At 47.3% G+C, this 17,778-nt stretch overlaps 1 protein-coding gene across 2 annotated transcripts in view; it reads left to right on the top strand.

Annotated features, from left to right (window-relative positions):
• The first annotated feature begins 15,062 nt into the window (after window positions 1–15,062).
• Fndc3b (fibronectin type III domain containing 3B) overlaps window positions 15,063–17,778 on the top strand; it is a 279,369-nt gene continuing 276,653 nt past the window's right edge. The window contains exon 1 of one of the 2 annotated variants that reach the window (XM_042678836.1): window positions 15,063–15,145. The gene's annotated coding sequence lies outside the window, so the exon portion shown is untranslated. Of the gene's footprint in view, window positions 15,146–16,359; window positions 16,410–17,778 lie in introns of those variants that run through there. The other variant, XM_042678837.1, reaches the window with a different exon arrangement.

Below are 17,778 nucleotides of genomic sequence, written 5' to 3'. Positions count from 1 at the left end.
GCTGGGCCACCCAAACAAAACACACACAGCTACGTGCTTGCAGCACGGGCAGACCTGAGGCCAGGAGGGTCATGGTGAAGACCTGGGTCTCTCCTCATTAAGTTCTAAGAAAGAAGCCCCGTGATCTACAGCCCACCTTGGGCCGTGATGCAGGAGGGGACTGAAAGCCAACCAGTTCCTTCAACCTTCACATGAATTCCCTTTTCAGACATCTTGCCATCTGTGAGACACAGTGCCTTTAAAATAGTTTTACCTGGTCCCTATCTTCTGTTCGTTTGTTTTTCTTGGTCGTGGGGCTTGAACTCTGGGCCTGGGAGCTGGCCCTGAGCTCTTCAGCTCAAGGCTAGTGCTCTAGCCACTTGAGCCACAGTGCCACTTCCAGTTTTTCTGGTGGTGAATTGGAGATAAGAGTCTCACAGACTTTTCTGCTCTGGCTTTGAACCATGATCTTCAGATCTCAGTCTCCTGAGTAGAATTCCAGGCTTGACTCACAGATACTGGGTGTGTGTGTGTTTGTGTGTGTGTGTGTACTAGGGCTTGAACTCAGGACCTTGCACTCTCCGTTAGCTTTTTTGCTCAACTCTGGCTGGCACTCTACCACTTAAGCTGCACTTCTATGTCTGGCTTTTGCTGGATAGTTGGGAAATAAATCTCATGGATTTATTTTTTCTGCGCAGGCTGCCTTCGAACCACAATCCTCAGATCTCAGGTCCCTGAATAGCTGGAATTACAGGCATGAGCCACTAGTGCCTGGCATTTTCTGGGTTCTCTTTTGATGACTCCTTTCCGTTTTCTGGGTTCTTTCAAACCACCATAGATAGAAGTTTCCAAACTTCTATCCTCCTTTTCTGTCAACTAGAGATGGCAACTGTCAAAATTTCAGAATATTGCTTGTCTGAGTTAAGGTATTAACACCTGTGAAGTGTCAGTATTTCCTTGCTCCCTGTGACCTCTCCTGTGTGTATTTCCTGCTAGTGTTTACTCAGGGATCAAGAGAAAAAACTTGGAAGCTTGCAGACAGAATGAATAAATTCTCTATAAAAAGGAGAAAAAGTAGCTTGGCAGGAGGTAGAAGGTGGTAGAATACATTTCCAGCTAACCTTTTGATTACTCAATCTGCATTTTACTGAGAGGGGGAAAGAAAGATGGCATCACATTTGTGTCCATTGTATTACCCACCCCATAGGAAGTGTGGTGGATGGGGTTTCTGGTGTGAGCACTTACATATAACCATGATCTGAGACATCTACTCCACCTTCCTGGATTACTGTCTTTCCCTTGCATTCCACACATACCATCTCCTCCCCACCCCCCAGCAGCACAACCAGATCCTCTTTTCTTCCCACTTGGCATTGCAATTACACCAACCCCAGGAGGCCAGGAGGGGTTTACCCACTTTTGAATTAACAGCCTTTTTTTTTTTCTTTTTTCTGCCAGTCCTGGGGCTTGAACTCTGGACTTGCGTGCTGTTCCTGGGCTTCTTTTGCTCACAGACAACACCTTACCACTTGAGCCACAGTGCCACTTCCAGCTTTTGGGGAGTAGTTTTTATTGGAGATAAGAGTCTCATGGAATTTTATATCTGATGATAACAATCTAAGAAGAAAAATAATTATTCTGTTTCTGATTCATTTATGCTTGGATCATCAAATTGTTTTCCTAAAGGCTATTTGACGATCTACTGGCTTTTGAATTCTCTGAATCTTCTGTGTGGATTCCATCAGTACCCCAGACTGGCTACTGCTAGAACATACCAGCTCTTGCCTCCTTGCTGTTTTTTGTTTGTCTGTTTGTTTGTTTTCCTGTTTCTTTGTTTGCAAGGGCATTTTTCTCTGCTTGAAATAATCTCTCTCTCTTTCTGTGTGTGTGTGTGTGTGTGTGCCAGTCCAGGAGCTAGAGTGCTGTCCCTGAGATGTTTATTTATTTATTTATTTTTGCTCAAGGTTACACTTCTGGCTTTTTTAGGTGGTTAATTGGAGATAAGACCCTCACAGGCTTTTCTGCCCAGGTTGGCTTGGAACTTTGATCTTCAGATCTCAGCCTCCTGAGTAGCTAGGATTACAGGCATGAGCCACTGGTGCCTGGGATAGCAACACTCTTTCTTTAAAACCTTCACATTCAACTTCTCGCATCCCTCAGAGTAGATTCTTCTATATCAATTTTTTTTTTTTTGTCAGATGTGGGCCTTGAACTCAGGGCCTGAGTGTTGTCCCCAAGGTCTTTGGCTCAAGGCTAGCTCTCTACCACTTTGAGCCACAGTGGCACTTCCCATTTTCTGGTGGTTAATTGGAGATAAGAGTCTCACAGACTTTCCTGCCTGGGCTGGCTTTGACCCATGATACTCAGACTTCAGCCTCCTGAGTAGCTAGAATTACAGGTGTGAGCCACTGGTGCCAGCTGTATATCAACTTCTATCAGGTTGAATTTATTCATAGTGACTAACTCAGGCCTGCATGGTATAGCTTGAGAAGTTATAAAGGGCTGTAATTGGCTGGCTAAACTAGGAATCAAAAAGAGAGCCCAAAGAACAGAAATCCGAGCTTTAGGAAGAGTGGAATGTTTGAATGAGTCTCCCACACCACTGGGAAGGTCCAGAAGTTACAACTTTTATCAATTCTCTGAGAAATTAGTTTATAAGAGAGCCTTGGCACCATGACCACCAATTTTGGTGAGCCAGATACAATGGAAACCCGCAGGTTACTTAATTAAATCAACCAGGATAATTACATCCTTGAGGTAGTGGCACATAATTGCTAAAAGCAAGGTAGACTTTGGGCTGGGCGCGGGTGGCTCATGCCTGTAATCCTAGCTACTCAGAAGGCCGAGATCTGAGGATCATAGGTCAAAGCCAACTCCAGACAGGAAAGTCGGTGAGACTCTTATCTCCAATTAACCACAAGAAAAATCCAAAGTTGAGCTGTGGCTCAAGTGGTAGAGCGCTTGCCTTGAGCTGAAGAACTGAGGGACAGCGCCTAGGCCCAGAGTTCAAGCCCCCCAACCAACAAAAAATAAATAAATAAGCAAGGTGGATCCCATTATTGTCATGGCCCTCAATGAATCCTCTGTCAAAGAGGACCTATTGTGTTGACTTTGCTGGTCTACATGTCAAATGGGAAGCATGCTAAACATGTATGTGTAAGGTCTGCCTTGGCAATCCAGATGGACAAAAATCTTTCAGACCAGTGGAACAGAAGTCTAACTTGAGTCACAGAACAGTAATGGCTCCACATGCAGCTCCCAGTCTTGAGCACCTTTAGTCTCAGAACCAGATTTATGAGCACTTCCAGGAAGGCTTAGGCCCTACCTTCTAAACAAAAAACACCCTGAGCCCTACATACTGAAAATATCTGCTGCTGATCCTTTCTCCCAGCCTTCCCCAGAGCAGAAGTCCTCTTTCACCAGGGTAATGGGACACAGATGAAAAGAAATCAATCCGATTTTGGGGGTCTACTACAAATGGAGACTGACCCCAGGAAATCTCAAATGTCCATACTGCAGGTTAAGAATCTTTGTTTAGGGCTGGGAAGGTGGCTCAGTGGTAGAGCGCTTGCCTTGCATGCCTGAGGCCCTGGGTTTGATTCCTCAGCACCACATAAGCAAAAAGAAAAAAGCCGGAAGTGGTGCTGTGGCTCAAGTTGTAGAGCGCTAGCCTTGAGCTGAAGAGCTGAGGGACAGCGCCCAGGCCCAGAGTTCAGGCCCCACACCGGACACCCCCCCCCCAAAAAAAATAAAAATCTCATAGATGTTCCTGCCCAGGTTGGCTTCCAATTTTGATCCTCAGATTTCAGCATCTTAGGTAGCTATGCACTCTTTGATGACCTCCTCTTGGTGATGTTTTAGCTCAGGTGGGCAGCAGGTTGAGTGTCATTTTCAAGATGGTCTTTCTCCTTAAAGTTGGCACCTAGGATAAAAGGTGAGCTGAAAAGCATGTAACAGCACCAGATTTGCTCCCAGCTGCTGCTGCTCTGTTAGCAATCCCTTATAAGGCCTCATGTGGGAAAGACAGGTTGTTTTCACATGGCCTCTGAGCCATCATTGTTTAAAACAAAATAATGTAACACCAATGATAATAATAATAATAAAAACCACACACACAACGCCATGCAAGGTCTTTTTGTTGGCATGAAGGCTCAAAATGCCACCTTGTAGCAACAAAAATAATGTGTATTAATTTGTTTCCTTTTTATTATGATCTTTTTTGTTTTGGGGGGAGGGAGGTATATTTTTAGACAGCCAAGCTGGCCTCAAACTCATGATCCTCCTGTTTCCACTAGGTTGAGTGCTGGGATTACAGGTGTGTACCACCATGCCCAGAAAGATAATAGTTTTTAGATGGATCTTATGTCTAGCTTAGGAATCATGTCATAAAATGGAACAGATCTGTTTTTATCTTACTTTCAGAAAAATCTAGATTACTAAATTTTTATTTACTTTCCTAAGTGTTTATACTCTGATTGCAATTACCATATATATTTTAAAGTAAGAGCAGACATAAATTGTCTTTAAAGTTTTATTTTTCTTGAGGATAAATACAGCTAATAAAAGTTCCACTTTGGTTATTTAACCACTATTTCTTGAGCATCTACTATTTGCAAGGCAGTGCTAGGCCTTCCAGGATAAACTAAGCCCCATATACTGTCAGTTTGTTCTCCAGCTAATTGTCTTCAAGTCCTTGTAATGGTTCATTTTTTTATGTATCAACTTGGCTGGGATGAAATAGCCAAGTATCAGGTCAAATACTAGTCTACATCTAGATGATGCTGTGGAGGTTTTCTCCTCCTCTTCTTCCTCCTCCTCCTTCTACTTCTTCCTCTCTCTTTCTCTCCCCGCCTTCTCTCCACTCTCTCTCTCTCCCCTTTCTTTCTGTGTGGCACTACTGGGTTTTGAACTTACGCCTCACCCTTACTAAGCAGGCCCTCTGAATTATGTCCCTAGCCAGCTTTCTTCTCTGTTCTCCCTTTCTCTCCCCTCCTCTCCCTTCTCCTCTCCCCTCCCTCCTCCCTCCCTTCTTCCCTTCATTTAAGTCAATGGACTGAGTAAAGCAAATCTTCTAACAAAGGAGATAAAACATACGAACAAACAAATGAAAAACCCAGCAAATTAATTCCCCTGGGGAGGGAATTCTGCTCCAGACTGCCTTTGCCCAAAACTACACGCGTCGAGCAATGACTCTTTTCTGTGTATCTGTATGGGTATGGTCCAGGAATTCTATGTTGAGCATAAACTGTTTCATTTTAGTCTAATTCTTTTGCCTCTATCTACTTTGAATGAATTTCCTGTCACTTGAAGCCAAAACAGTCCTAAATACATATCCACCTCTCCTAAGGGCAGTACAGCACAAACTCAGATAAAATAGATTCATTAAAATACAGACACAAGGAGGAAGAATTGTGTAATAAAAAGGAAGAATAGTCTTACCAGAAATCCTAGGCTAAAGATAATTGCTATAATTGGGAACAAATTTTATCTCTGAATTTCTCAGCAGTCAAGTCCAAAAGGAATCAAAATAAATTACCTTATTCCTGTTAAGTAAAGGAAGTGTATCACTTTACCAAGAAAGAGAATTTTTTTCCCCCTTGAGCTAAACTATAGGGAATAAAAGAAAGTTGCTAGGGATTTCATTTAAAAAAAAAAAAAAAACTTTACAAATATTCAGTGACTTTAGACTGGGTGTAGTGGTGCATGCCTACAATCCCAGCCTTTCGAAGTTAGGTGAAGGAAGAAAGATCATGAGCTAGAGGCCAAATTGAGCTACAAGTTGAGACCCTGAAACAAGCAACTAGTTAATTCATCCATAGGATGCCAGAAAGTTAGAAGCAAATGGCTTTAGATATTATCTGGCTCCACAGATAAATGAATGAGGAATCTGTGACCCAGAGAGGTCAGATTACTCTCCTAGATTGCACAGCGCATGGTGTCACAGAAACAGATCAGAATCTGAAGTGCTCTTTGCACTAGATAAGACTAACAGCACTGGTTTTTACCCCAACCTAGACTCCCAGGGAAGCTTCAGGAACATTCAATGGCATAGAGACATGGGTTCAAAGTTGAGCTTGGAAGTTCTGGAAGGTTGGTAGGGAGACTTGGAGAACCTGGGGCAGGTGGGGTGGGGGAGGAGGGGGAGCAGGGGTAGGTCTGATCCCCTATGAATGCTTTGTGCCAGGACTCTGGTGCTGTTGCATTGTTCACCCTGGATGAATCAATGGGATCATGGGGTGGACAGGAAGTGTGAGCAAGCACACTGCCACTGTGACCTGGTTCTGTGCCCAGGTGGCCTTCTAGTCTTTGTGTCTATATTCTGAGGACTGGGCAGCTACAAGTAAGAAGAGAGCACTTGCCCCAGATTTTTGGATCCCCATCTTCCTCTTATTTCCAGTAACACACCCATGGGCTTTATTGAGTTCTGCCTGACTATCCCTAATCCATTTACTTTCTCTCCCCCCCCTCTTCATTACTAGGGTTTGAACTCAGGGCCTCCTATGTACTAGGTGGGTGTTTTACCACCTGGGCCACTTTGCTTTTTGCCAGTTATTTTGGAAATGGAGTCTATTGATCATTTCTGCCTGGACTGGCCTTGAAGCTGGATTCTCCAGATCTCTGCCTTCTGACAGGCTAGGTTTACAGGTACCTGGCTTCCAATCGATTTATTCTTCTTCACCTCAATAGCCACTACCCTAGTCTAGGCTTTTTACCATCTCTTGGTCCATTCTAACAGGTCTCTCTGTTTCCAGTCTAGTCTTCTTTCTAGTCCATCGTCCAAATGTCAGGCAGAGCAATCACTTGTGAGGAATTGATCAGATTCCCTAATGCCACCTTCTAAAGCCCACATGCATAAGCCAGGACTTACAAAGTGGTGTGACACTCAGCTTTATCTTGTGTCATTTCCTATGACTGAATTGGACAGTCCCTCAGACTCAATTTTGTTCAGCTTTCACATGTAACACACATAATTCCTTACTCCCTGCCATGCCTTGTGCTTCTTTTGGTTGGTCATCGGGCTTGAACTCTGGTATTGGGTACTGTCCCTCACGCTCTTCAGCTCAAGGCTAGCTCTCTAGCACTTGAGCTATAGCACCACTTCTGGTTTTGTGGTGGTTAATTGGAGATAAGAGTCTCACAGACTTTCCTGCCTGGGCTGGCTTTGAACCTCAATCCTCAGATCTCAGCCTCCTGAGTAGCTGGGATTACAGACATGAGCCACTGCTGCCCGGAGTCTTGTGCTTTTACTGGGCACATGGTTGGATGTGTGCAGGGTCTGTCCCCTGTCCTTCCCCCTGTGATCTAAGCTGTTATTGTCACAGCCTCCTGCCCTCCCTTCCTTGGCTCTAGCTGTGGTCCCATCTCTTTGTTTGTAGCACGTTGCTCCATGCGAAGTTACACATTTGCCTATGTATTGTCTCTCTAAGCCTGCAAGACTTAGTGGTTGGGACCCAGCCTATTCACAAAGTAGCATCTGGAGTGTGATGCTCTGTAAATATTTGCACGTTGATTGAATGTACAACAGCGGTGAGATTTGGGAGCCTCTCTAGTTTATGACTGGTGTAAGAGCATATGTCAAAGAGGGAGAAGGAAGAGGGGGAGAAGGATGTGTGTGTGTGACAGCTGTTACTGCTTCTCAGGCTTCTGCAAACTGAAAGAGACAGTGCCTGAGCTCTTAGGAACCTTCTAGAAAGCACTGGAAGGTTCTTTGTAAAGGGACTAGGGAGTCCTACAATAATGGCAGCTAGAAGAGTTAGAGAAAAGGGTATGGGTGAAAGGTAATACAATTAAAATTTAACCCCTTCTTAGTGAGGTCTAACACATGCATATGTGAAATACCAAAGAATGGGCATACTTCCAAGAACTAAAGCAAATATTATAAAACCTGTAAGATGAGAAATCATTTCCTTCCCTAACTAAAATGAGCCCATCACATTTCCCATTTTTTTAATTACTGTTTCCTTGAGTAAAAGAGTTCAAATTGAAGCCTTATTGTCTGAGATAAAGACATTTCTTTGAATCATTTCTTTGCATAGGACTAAATGAATTTGTTCAAAATTATTTCTAATATGGTGATACATGGGCTTTCAAGAGGCAATTAGGTGATGAGGATGGAGCCCTCATGAATGAAATGAGTGCCCTTAAACTTGACAAGAGAGGGCCTACTTGCGGGTGTGCTCTCTCTCTCTCTCTCTGTCTCTCTCTCTGTCTCTCTTTCTCTGCTTCTCCAGGGCAAAATTAGAAAATGACCACGAGCAAACTAGAAATCTGACCTTTACCCTATACCCAGGCTTCCAGTGCCTTGATCCTAGAATTCTCAGCCTCTGAAACTATTACAAATACATTTCTGTTTGTTAAGCTAATCAGTTTATGATATTCTGTTATAGAATACCCAAAAGAGGAAGATACATATATATATACATACATATATACATATATATACACACATCTACCTCTCTCCTCTGCTTCTCTCTGTCTCCTTTTTTTTCTGTTTCTTTTTCTCCCTCTCTACACATATATGTGTATTTATATACATATATATATAGACATCATAAGGTTGGGGCTATAAAGTTAGGTGTGTGTGTGTGTGTGTGTGTGTGTATATATATACATATATATACACACACACACACACACACATTTACACACACATGTATATGTTTCATGAAAGAAGCATGAATTAACAGGATTAAGAGACTACTAAGAAAACCAACATGATCTTTGACTATAAGGTTAGAAGTATTTTGTCCAGACAGAGGCAGGGAAAGTTGATGGCTATGTTCTGATCATGCCTGAAATATAGGAATGGAAATTGATACCCAACTATTGATGTTGAACAAGTAGGCCCCAGAAGTTATAGAATAAAAAGATGGCAAGTTATCCATAAAGAGCTTAGCATGTCAGAGACATTTGTCCAGGAAAGGAGAGTCTTTAGGAAGCAAATACCAGACATGCCAGTTCTTTGAATGGGAAGTCATGTGGAAAGAGAATGTTGTTATTCTGTCTGCCTCCAGAGGGCAGAGACATGACCAGGGGCAAGGTGCCAACAGCCCCTTTCAGAAGACTTGGTTGGGGCCTGGAATTGTTGGTTAAAGCTGCCTTGGAGCTGGCTAACCACTGGTGGCTCACTCCTGTAATGCTAGCTACTCAGGAGGCTGAGATCTGAGGATCATGGTTCAAGGCTAGCCCAGGCAGAAAAGTCCATGGACTCTTACCTCCAATTAACCACCAAAAACCAGAAGTAGACTGTGTCTTAAACTGTACAGCATCAGCCTTGAGTGAAAAAGCTAATGGACACATCCAAGTCCAGGATTCAAACTCCAATACTGGCACATGCATGTGTATTCACATGTGAGTATGCACGCATACACACACACACACACACACACACACACACAAAGAGTTACCTTGGCAAGAAACTTTTTACCTTTTTTTTTTTTTTTTTGTCGGTCATAGGGCCTGAACTCTGCGCCTGAGCGCTGTCCCTCAGCTCTTCAGCTGTAGACTAGCACTCTACCACTTGAGCCTCAGCCCCATTTCCAGCTTTTTCTGCTTATGTGCTGCTGAGGAATTGAACCCAGGGCCTCATGCATGCAAGGCAAGCACTCTACCACCGAGCCACCTTCCCAGCCCCTTTTTAACCTCTCTCTAGTGGTGATTGAGACTGAGTGCTGGGGGCGTGGCTCTGTGGGACATCAGAGCACAGATGCTACTTTGAAGAGGGGGCAGTGGACCTTCTGCACTCTGTGATTCCATGAACCCCAAGAATCATTCAAATTCTACTTGAATCGTTCTTATAACGGTGGGACAGGATTCCTTGTTTGAAATGTGGTTTGTTCTGTTTCTTCAATTGTTGGGTTAAAATTTATCCTTGTCTTATCTTGAACAATAGAAAAGAAGGTGAGATCACAGCTTTGACTAATTAAATTGTTCTGGAAAGAATGTGTTTTCTTGAAGTTGTAGTATTGCTTGTTAACTTGTATTATAAGCCAAGCCAGTTGGTTTTTAAGTGAGTTCTAGTAGATTCTGAATGCTCTTGAAAACAGGATATAGAACAGACTTATTGTCATGGTTCATATTGAAGCTCATATCCAATCTGGCTCAGTGTTAGAATAAGAAGTACGTGCAAAGAGCCACATACCAGGAGCTCATATCTGTAATCCTCGTTACTCAGATGGCTCAGGTCTGAGGATCATGATTCAAAACCAGCCCAAGCAAAAAAAAAAAAAATCTATGAGATTCTTATTTCCAGTTAAACTGCAACAGCTAGAAGTGGTTCAAACAGTTGAGTGCCAGTCTTGAGCAAAGCCAAGCAAGAAGTCAAGGCCCAGAATTCAAACCCCAGTGCTGGTATATACAAATAGTAGATATTCTCTCTCTGAGGTCCAGATTGACTTTCAAGAGTAGAGGCAAGGTGAAACCTCCCCGCAGGGCAACCTAGCTAGCTGAGAAAAATATCCCAAGACTAAGAACCAGTGTGGTTTCTGGATGGAACTTTGAACTAGTCAGAATGATCTTGAGAGTGGCAAATCTCAGCACCTCAGAATGTAGACGTGTTCCGAGATTTCCTGGTTTGAAGCCATTTCAGTGCTAGCCTCCATGTTCTCCAGTTTTCCCGAGTGTTAGCATTACACATCTTTTCTGACAAATTATTTGAAATCAGGAATGGGGACTTCGAATCTTTTAATGTTTTATATGTTTGGTTACATTGCAGGCTGTGCAATGGACAGGTTTGCAAGTCATTCTATTTGGTTATTGACCATAACATCTAGGCATTTTCATTTGGATATTATCTTTTGGATTTATGTAAATCCTCAACTGCTTCTGGAAAGTATTGGCACAGAATTTCCTGCTTTTGCTCTCAGTGAACAGAACCCGCACAGCCCTTTTGGGTCAAAAGCCAGCAGAGATCACTAGGATTTCAAACTGCTAATAGGCAATGGCTACTTATGTCACAGCTCAGCAGCAGACAATGCCTGCTAGTGTTGCAGCTCCACTGTTTAGCGTGGTGAGCCTCCTTAGGTTCCTGTCTCAGGAGTCTGAAGAATAAAGTTGGGTACAATAGAGGATAAGTGTGAAGAACTTTGTTCAGATAAGAAGTATCAGCCGGGCATCAGTGACACACTTCTAATCCTAACTGAGGTTTGAGGATTGCCATTTGAAGTCAACACAGGCAGGAAAGTCTGGGAGACACGCATCTCCAAGTCACCAGCAAAAAGCTAGAAGTAGAACTGTGGCTCAAGTAGTAAAGAACCAGCATTGAGCAAAGAAGCTCAGAGACAATGCTCAGGTCCGGAGTTCAAGCCCCAGGAATGGCACAACTATAACAACAAAAGAATCTAGCTTGAAGATTGCTGCTACTGCTCTGTCAGCCATCTAGTCTTTCCTCTTCAGGTGGATCTCTGTGATCTTGTCTGGAGGTTCTTATACTTGTGCTGAGTTCTTATTTGTTACCCCTATTATAAATAGGGTTTTTTTTGAGGGGGGAGGGGAGGAGGGAAGGTAACACCTTATTGGTTAGGTCCCACAGCATTCTGATTGGTTGTTAATTACTCATCTGGTCCTTTCTGCAAACCCTCTCCCCTGGTTCACAAGCAGGTATCAAAACTAGAAGGGGCAGAGGAGGGACAATGACTCTTTTGCATCTGGTTTCCTCTTGTTAGGCCAAGATGCTGTCCTAGGGGCCCTGGGTCTTATTTTCCTCTTTCATTATGGGGTTCCAAAATTTGGGATGTAGGGCCATGATCCATAGCAGAGAAAACATCTCATTGCCTTGGGTTGGGGCCTTTCTCATTTCCAGAAACAGGACTCTGGTCACGTCTTCATCATTTCCCAAGCAGGTTGAGAATATGATCTCTGACAGGAGTCTCATTCTGCATCCTGCTGTGAGAACAATCAGCCTTGACATCTATTCCATTCTCTCCCTGATTCAATAGTTCCATCTATTTCCCACTGGATCACTCTAAGACCCTCAGGACCAGAGACCCCTCTATCAAAAATCCCACTTTTGTCTCCGAAGCTTCCAATTTTCTGTCCTATCAATCCTTCTAGGAAACACATTTTATTCATTTGTTCACTCGTTCGTTCAAAGAAAAAAAATCAATACTCATTGAGAATCAGGTGCTTGAGATTCTAATCCTCACAACAAAAGTAGCAGACAGGGAGCAGCATCAGTGAGATTTAGTAAGAAGATGCAATGCTGGGTGCCAGTGGCTCATACCTGTAGTCCTAGCTACTCAGAAGGCTGAGATCTGAGGATTGCAGTTCAAAACCTGCCCTGGTAGAAAGTCCATGAGGCTCTAATCTTAAGTTAACCAACAAAAAGCTGGAAGTGGAGGAGAGGCTCAAGTGGTAGAACACTAGCCTTGAGTGAAAAAGGCAAGCAAAAAAATGAGGCTCTGAGTTTCAGCTTTGGTACTGGCAAAAAAAGAAAAAGTAAAAGGAAGGAAGGAAGAAAGAAGGAAAAGATGATACAGGCTTGGGGAATTTCAGTAACTTTTGTCTGATTATAACCACAAACTCTCTTCTATCTATTCTAGTTAACACTTATCATTTATAAACATTTATCATGTTTTGCTTCTAAGCAAAAACTGCTCTGAAGCCTTACGGATAAGGAAAGGAATGAAACATTGAGATCACATATATGAACATGCATATAGTTAGAAAGCATTTTACTTTATTTGTCAGGGCTTGAACTCAAGGACTGGGTGCTATCCTTGAGATTTTTTTGCTCAAGGCTGGCACTCTACCACTTGACTGAGCCATAGTTTCACTTCCAGCTTTATGATAGTTTATTGGAGGTAAGAGTCTTGTAGACTTTCCTACCAAGGCTGGCTTTGAACTGCAATCCTTGGATCTCAGCCTCCTGCATAGCTAATATTACAAGCATGAGGCACTGGCACGGTTAGCATTTTCTATACATAGATTTGGGGGGGAGGGCAGGAGGGGTTAAGACTAGGTCTTGTTTTACATCTCAGGCTGGGCTTGAACTTGCAAGCTTCTTGCTTCAATCTCTTGATTGCTGGGATTACAGGTCTGTAATATCACACTCATTACTCTATATGGATTCTTCTTGGTAAAAGGAAAGCCAGTTCATCTATTAGGAGGAACAGGCAAAAATAAGTCTGTTCTTGGAATTTCTAAAACCCATTTTGCTAAGTATCTCTTTCAACTTTTGCATTCAGCCTTTCACCCTCTAAAGTATGCCCGTTTATCTAAGCATTCAAATTCTCCCGCATACTTTCTAATTACTTCTTCACAACATATAAGGAGACTATACTCAAAGCTGAACTCTAGATTGACGTGAAGGATTACAAAAATGAATGAAACTCAGCCACCTAGAAGAGGCATGCATTAGGTCCTGAGCAATGTGAGAACTGAAAATAATTGGGATCATGCACAGAAGTGCCTTGGACCCTGGGGGAGTTTGGAGAGACAGAAAGCAGACTTTGATTGGAGCTCATGGGTGAAGCATGACTAGATGAATTTAGGCAGGGAGAGGGAACAGCATGTTCTGAACCATAGAAGGGCAATACAGGCCTGATGTGTCTTTGGAAGCCCTGAGCGTTAACCTGGGTTGAAAGGCAAGGCAGGACAGGCTGGAGGGATGAAGTTGGACAGGAGAAAGTACTGGGGCCCAAATGGAAGGTGCAAAGCATCGTAGTGCTCTGTGGACCCTGGGGATTCATCTTGCCTGCCTTTTAGAAAACTTTTCCCTCCCTTATAGGTCTATGATGGAGGGTTTGAGTCAAGGCATTAATTAGTTAATGAGTTAATGTGCTGGTACTGGAACTTGAACTCAGGACCTGGGCACTGTCCTTAGTTGTTTTTTTTTCATTCAAGGCTGGTGCTCTACCACTTGAGCCACACCTCTACGTTTTTTTGCTAGTTATTTGGAGGTAACAGTCTCACAGATTTGTCTGTCCCGACTGACTTTGAACATGATCCTCAGATCTCAGCCTTCTGAGTAGCTAGGATTACAGGGATAAGCCACAGGTACCAACTTAGAATCAAGTTTTAAGACAAATGGCTTCAAGAGTCCCTTTGGTGACGTCAGCAGGACAGAAGCCAGTAAGGAGGGAGGTCTCTGCTATCTGCAAAGAAGGACTTCAAATTCCATGAGGAGAGGAGCTGTTTCTTAGGGTTCTTTTGTTTCCCTGGGCATAGTTGTTAGAATACTATGTACTGTTATTATTTTTAGAGGTCAACGAGAGCAGTGCGCTGTGTCTTCATCAGTGAGGCTCAAAGGACTTACTGGATACCTGGAGGTCACGGAGGGGACAGTCTCCCTGGGCTAACTTCTGCTGGGTCTCCTGAGACCCCTTCCTGAATTGAGGGGTGGGGTAGGAGGGAACCCATGAACCTGTGTAGCAAGAACACATTATACCTGATTCCACGAATGCAAACTCAACAGTGAGCTAATGAGCGCTTTTGTGGTTCCCCCCCAACAAGCTGTTCACCTATAAGAGAAAACAGTTCCTAGATTTCAGGACACTGATTGGGTACTGAAAGGGGAGGTGGGATGGGGGGAAAAAAAACCCATCATTTTCTCATGCTATAATTAACTTCACGCACAAAATCCTATTGGAAATATAGGCGCGACAAAATAACTCAGAAGACTGCGGTGAGAACCAGCAACAACGAACAGAGAAATATATGTATAAATGGGGAAGGGGGGGGAGGGAGGAAGAAAGGAAGTCAGTTTTGATTATTACCCAGTTAATACTACATTTATGGGCGCCAAAGGTCCGCCCTTGCGGTTCAGGAGCCGGTAGTGTCCCTACGCTTCGGAGTTCTTTGCTCTTGCGGGACCAGAAAGAATCAGCTTAGGCCTGGCTGTGCCCCCCTCGCCCCGCGAGGCCCCGGGGCTCCGGCCAGCCGGGCCATTGTGGCTGCGGGCCTACTCGGCGGATTACGGCCGGGGGCGGGGCCCGAATCCCCATGTGGTCCCGACATCATTGACATGGCGGAATCCCCCGCCGAACCCTCCTGGTAGTTATTTGGCGGCGGCGGCGGCAGCGGCGGCGGAGGAGGCGGAGGCGGAGGCGGAGAGCGGCGGCGGCGGCGGCGGGAGCGGCGGCGGGGGCGGCAGGGCTCCTCTGGCTGGGAAGGCGCGGGGCGACCCGGTGTGTGGGCGCCTGGAGCCCCCGTTGCAGCCCCGGGGAAGGTAAGGCGAAGCTGGGCGCGCAGCGGCGGCGAGCACCGGGATGGAGGCCGGGGAGCGGGGCCGGGGCCGGGGACCCGCGCTGGAAGCCGGGACGGGCGGACGCCGAGTCCGGCCCCGTGCGCTCTCGTCCCGGGCGCGCTGCCGGCTTCCCGGGGAAAACTTGGCGCCGGAGTCCCGGAGAGCCCGGGCAGCCCGGGCCGGAGGGGGGGCTCCCGCCCCCTCCCCAGCTCGCGAGGTCTGGGACCGGGAACGAAGAGGGTGGGTCGCTGTGAAGGAGAAAAGAAACGTGGGCGGCGAGCCCCCTCCTCCCGCGGGCCCCGGGCGCGGAGCGCGCGCCCTGCCCGGTGGGGGCGGGGGCCGCGGAATCTTCGACGTGTCACTTTCCGCGGGGCCTTTCCACATGGCGGCGGGCGGGGGCCGCTGGCGGCGGGGGCCGGGGTGTGTGCGGGCTGCGGGGGGCGGCGTGTGTGTGTGTGTGTGCGCGCGCGCGCGGGGTCCGAGGCGCTGGGTATGTGTGCGCGTGCAGGGTGCGTGGCCCGGTGTGTGTGTGTGTGTGTGTGTGCGGGGTCCGGGGTCCAGGGAATGTGTGCGGGGTACAGGGTGCGAGGTGTGTGCGGGTCCAGGTCCTGGGTGTGTGTGCGCGTGTGCAGGGGAGGGGTCCAGCGTGTATGTGCGGGGTGTGTGCGGGGTCCAGGATGTGTCTGCGGAGTGCTGGGTCGTTGTGTGTGTGTGCGCGCGCACGCGTGTGTGTAGTGTGTGCGGGGTGAGGGGGCCGGGCTGAGTGCGGGGGTCCGGGGTGTGTGTGCGGGGTGAGGGGGCCGGGCTGAGTGCGGGGGTCCGGGGTGTGTGTGCGGGGTGAGGGGGCCGGGCTGAGTGCGGGGGTCCGGGGTGTGTGTGCGGGGTGAGGGGGCCGGGCTGAGTGCGGGGGTCCGGGATGTGTGTGCGGGGTTTGTGCGGGTGCTCTGTCCGGGCTGCGTGTGCGGAGTCCGGGCGCCCTCCCTCGGGACGCGGGCGGGAGAGTCCCCTGCCCGCCCCCCGCCCCGCCGGGCTCCCCGGGACACTCCCCGCCTCGCGGCCGGCCACCTCTGCGCGCCACGTCCTCCTCCTCCTCCCCGGCCCCCCGGGCTCCCCCCGGGCAGGGGGCGGGAACCGGCGGCCGCGGCCGGACCTGGCGAGCCTGGCGGCTGGGAGTGCGGGCGGGGGCGCGGGGCGCGGCGGGAAGCAGCGGGCGACTCGGTGCGTGCGCGGGGTCGGCGGAACTCGGGTCAGTCGGTCGCCGAGGGGCGCCCGGGCCGGGGTGGGGTGCGGCGGGGCGGGGCGGGGCGGAATGCGCGCCCCGGGGCGGCGGGGAGGGCCGGGGCGGCGCGGGCCGGCGGTCGAGGGGAAGGCTTGTCACTCCCGGCGGGGCCCGGGACCGAACCCCGCCGCTTTTCCCTGGTCCCCGGGAGCCCCTCCCGGTGCGGGCGGCGGCGGCTTGCGGGAGTGTGCGGCGGCCCCCGGGAGGTTTTCGAATCTCCGCTCGCGCCCTGGCGTCCCAGACGGAGGGAAGCGTCTGGCATTTTGTCCAGACGGGGCCCATGGCAGACTTCCTTAAGTTTCAACTTTTTATTTTCTTTGCTCTTCAGCCCAACCCCCCTCACCCCTTTTTTTTTAAACTGTAGAATTTTGGCTGCGGTGGGGCCGACGCTGGGGGAAAAAAATAAAAAAAAGGCATCCGTGGATCTGCCTGTCCTGGTTGGTCTCTCCCCCCCCCCCCCCCCAGGCTTAATCCTATTTTGGAACGAGTGAGGTCTTTTGTTGGGTGGGCACTCTTGATTGCTTGTCTGTTTATTTTTTAATGTGCAACTAATTTGATTTGAATTTTTTCCAGTTTCCGGGCCTTGCTAGGGAGAGCTAGGGGAGAAGGGACTAATACCACTTTTCTTTCAGTGTGGCCAGAGGTGGGGCGCGGGGAGCGGGGTCGCTGTGGAGTGGGCATTGAGAGGGAGCAGACAGACCCGGAAGAAAAGGAATCCGTTCTGGAATCACGTTTCCCCCCTCTCTCTGCTTTTTTCCCTTTTTCTTCTTCTTCTTCTTTTTCTTTTTCTTTCTCCCCCCCCCCCCGCTTTTTTTTTTTTTTTTTTAAGGTTTTAGGCCTTGAGTACAATTGCACGGATCTGTTCTGATTTCTATTTCCTGAGTTCCTCCAGGACCAGCCTCAAGTGGAAGCATTGCCTATAGCTTGGGTACCCTGATATTGTGCCCCCCCCCTTTTTTTTGGCGGAGTGGGGTGGGGAGGCTTGGTTCCCTCTCATAGGAGGCTGACTCTGGAAGCAGTAAATTTCCTGGCTTCTTGGCAGCAGCAGGAAGGTAAAGTCTCTGGACAAGTTTCTGGCTCTGGAAGGGGACCTCGCCCATGGGGGCACAATTCTCACTTTGTTTAGACCCCGGAGGGGGAACCCACCAGCCGCCTAAGAATGAAGCCGGGCTAGTAAACAGAACAAAACCCAGAAATGCTGTCATTATTAAATCGTTTTTTTAACTCACGTGTGTGCCTTTAAAGCCTTTTGGCTTAAAATGCTCTTGAGAGGAAAAAACAGAATTCCTGTGTTCATTTAAGAGAGACGTTCTAAAGGCGAGATCTCCTGAAATAG

The sequence above is a fragment of the Dipodomys spectabilis genome, unplaced genomic scaffold (assembly GCF_019054845.1).
Source record: "Dipodomys spectabilis isolate Male_0828 unplaced genomic scaffold, ASM1905484v1 ptg000050l, whole genome shotgun sequence".
In the NCBI taxonomy this organism is placed as follows: Eukaryota; Metazoa; Chordata; class Mammalia; order Rodentia; family Heteromyidae; genus Dipodomys; species Dipodomys spectabilis.
The sequence above is the reverse complement of the archived record's forward strand: the minus strand, read 5'-3'. Positions and strand labels throughout refer to the sequence as shown.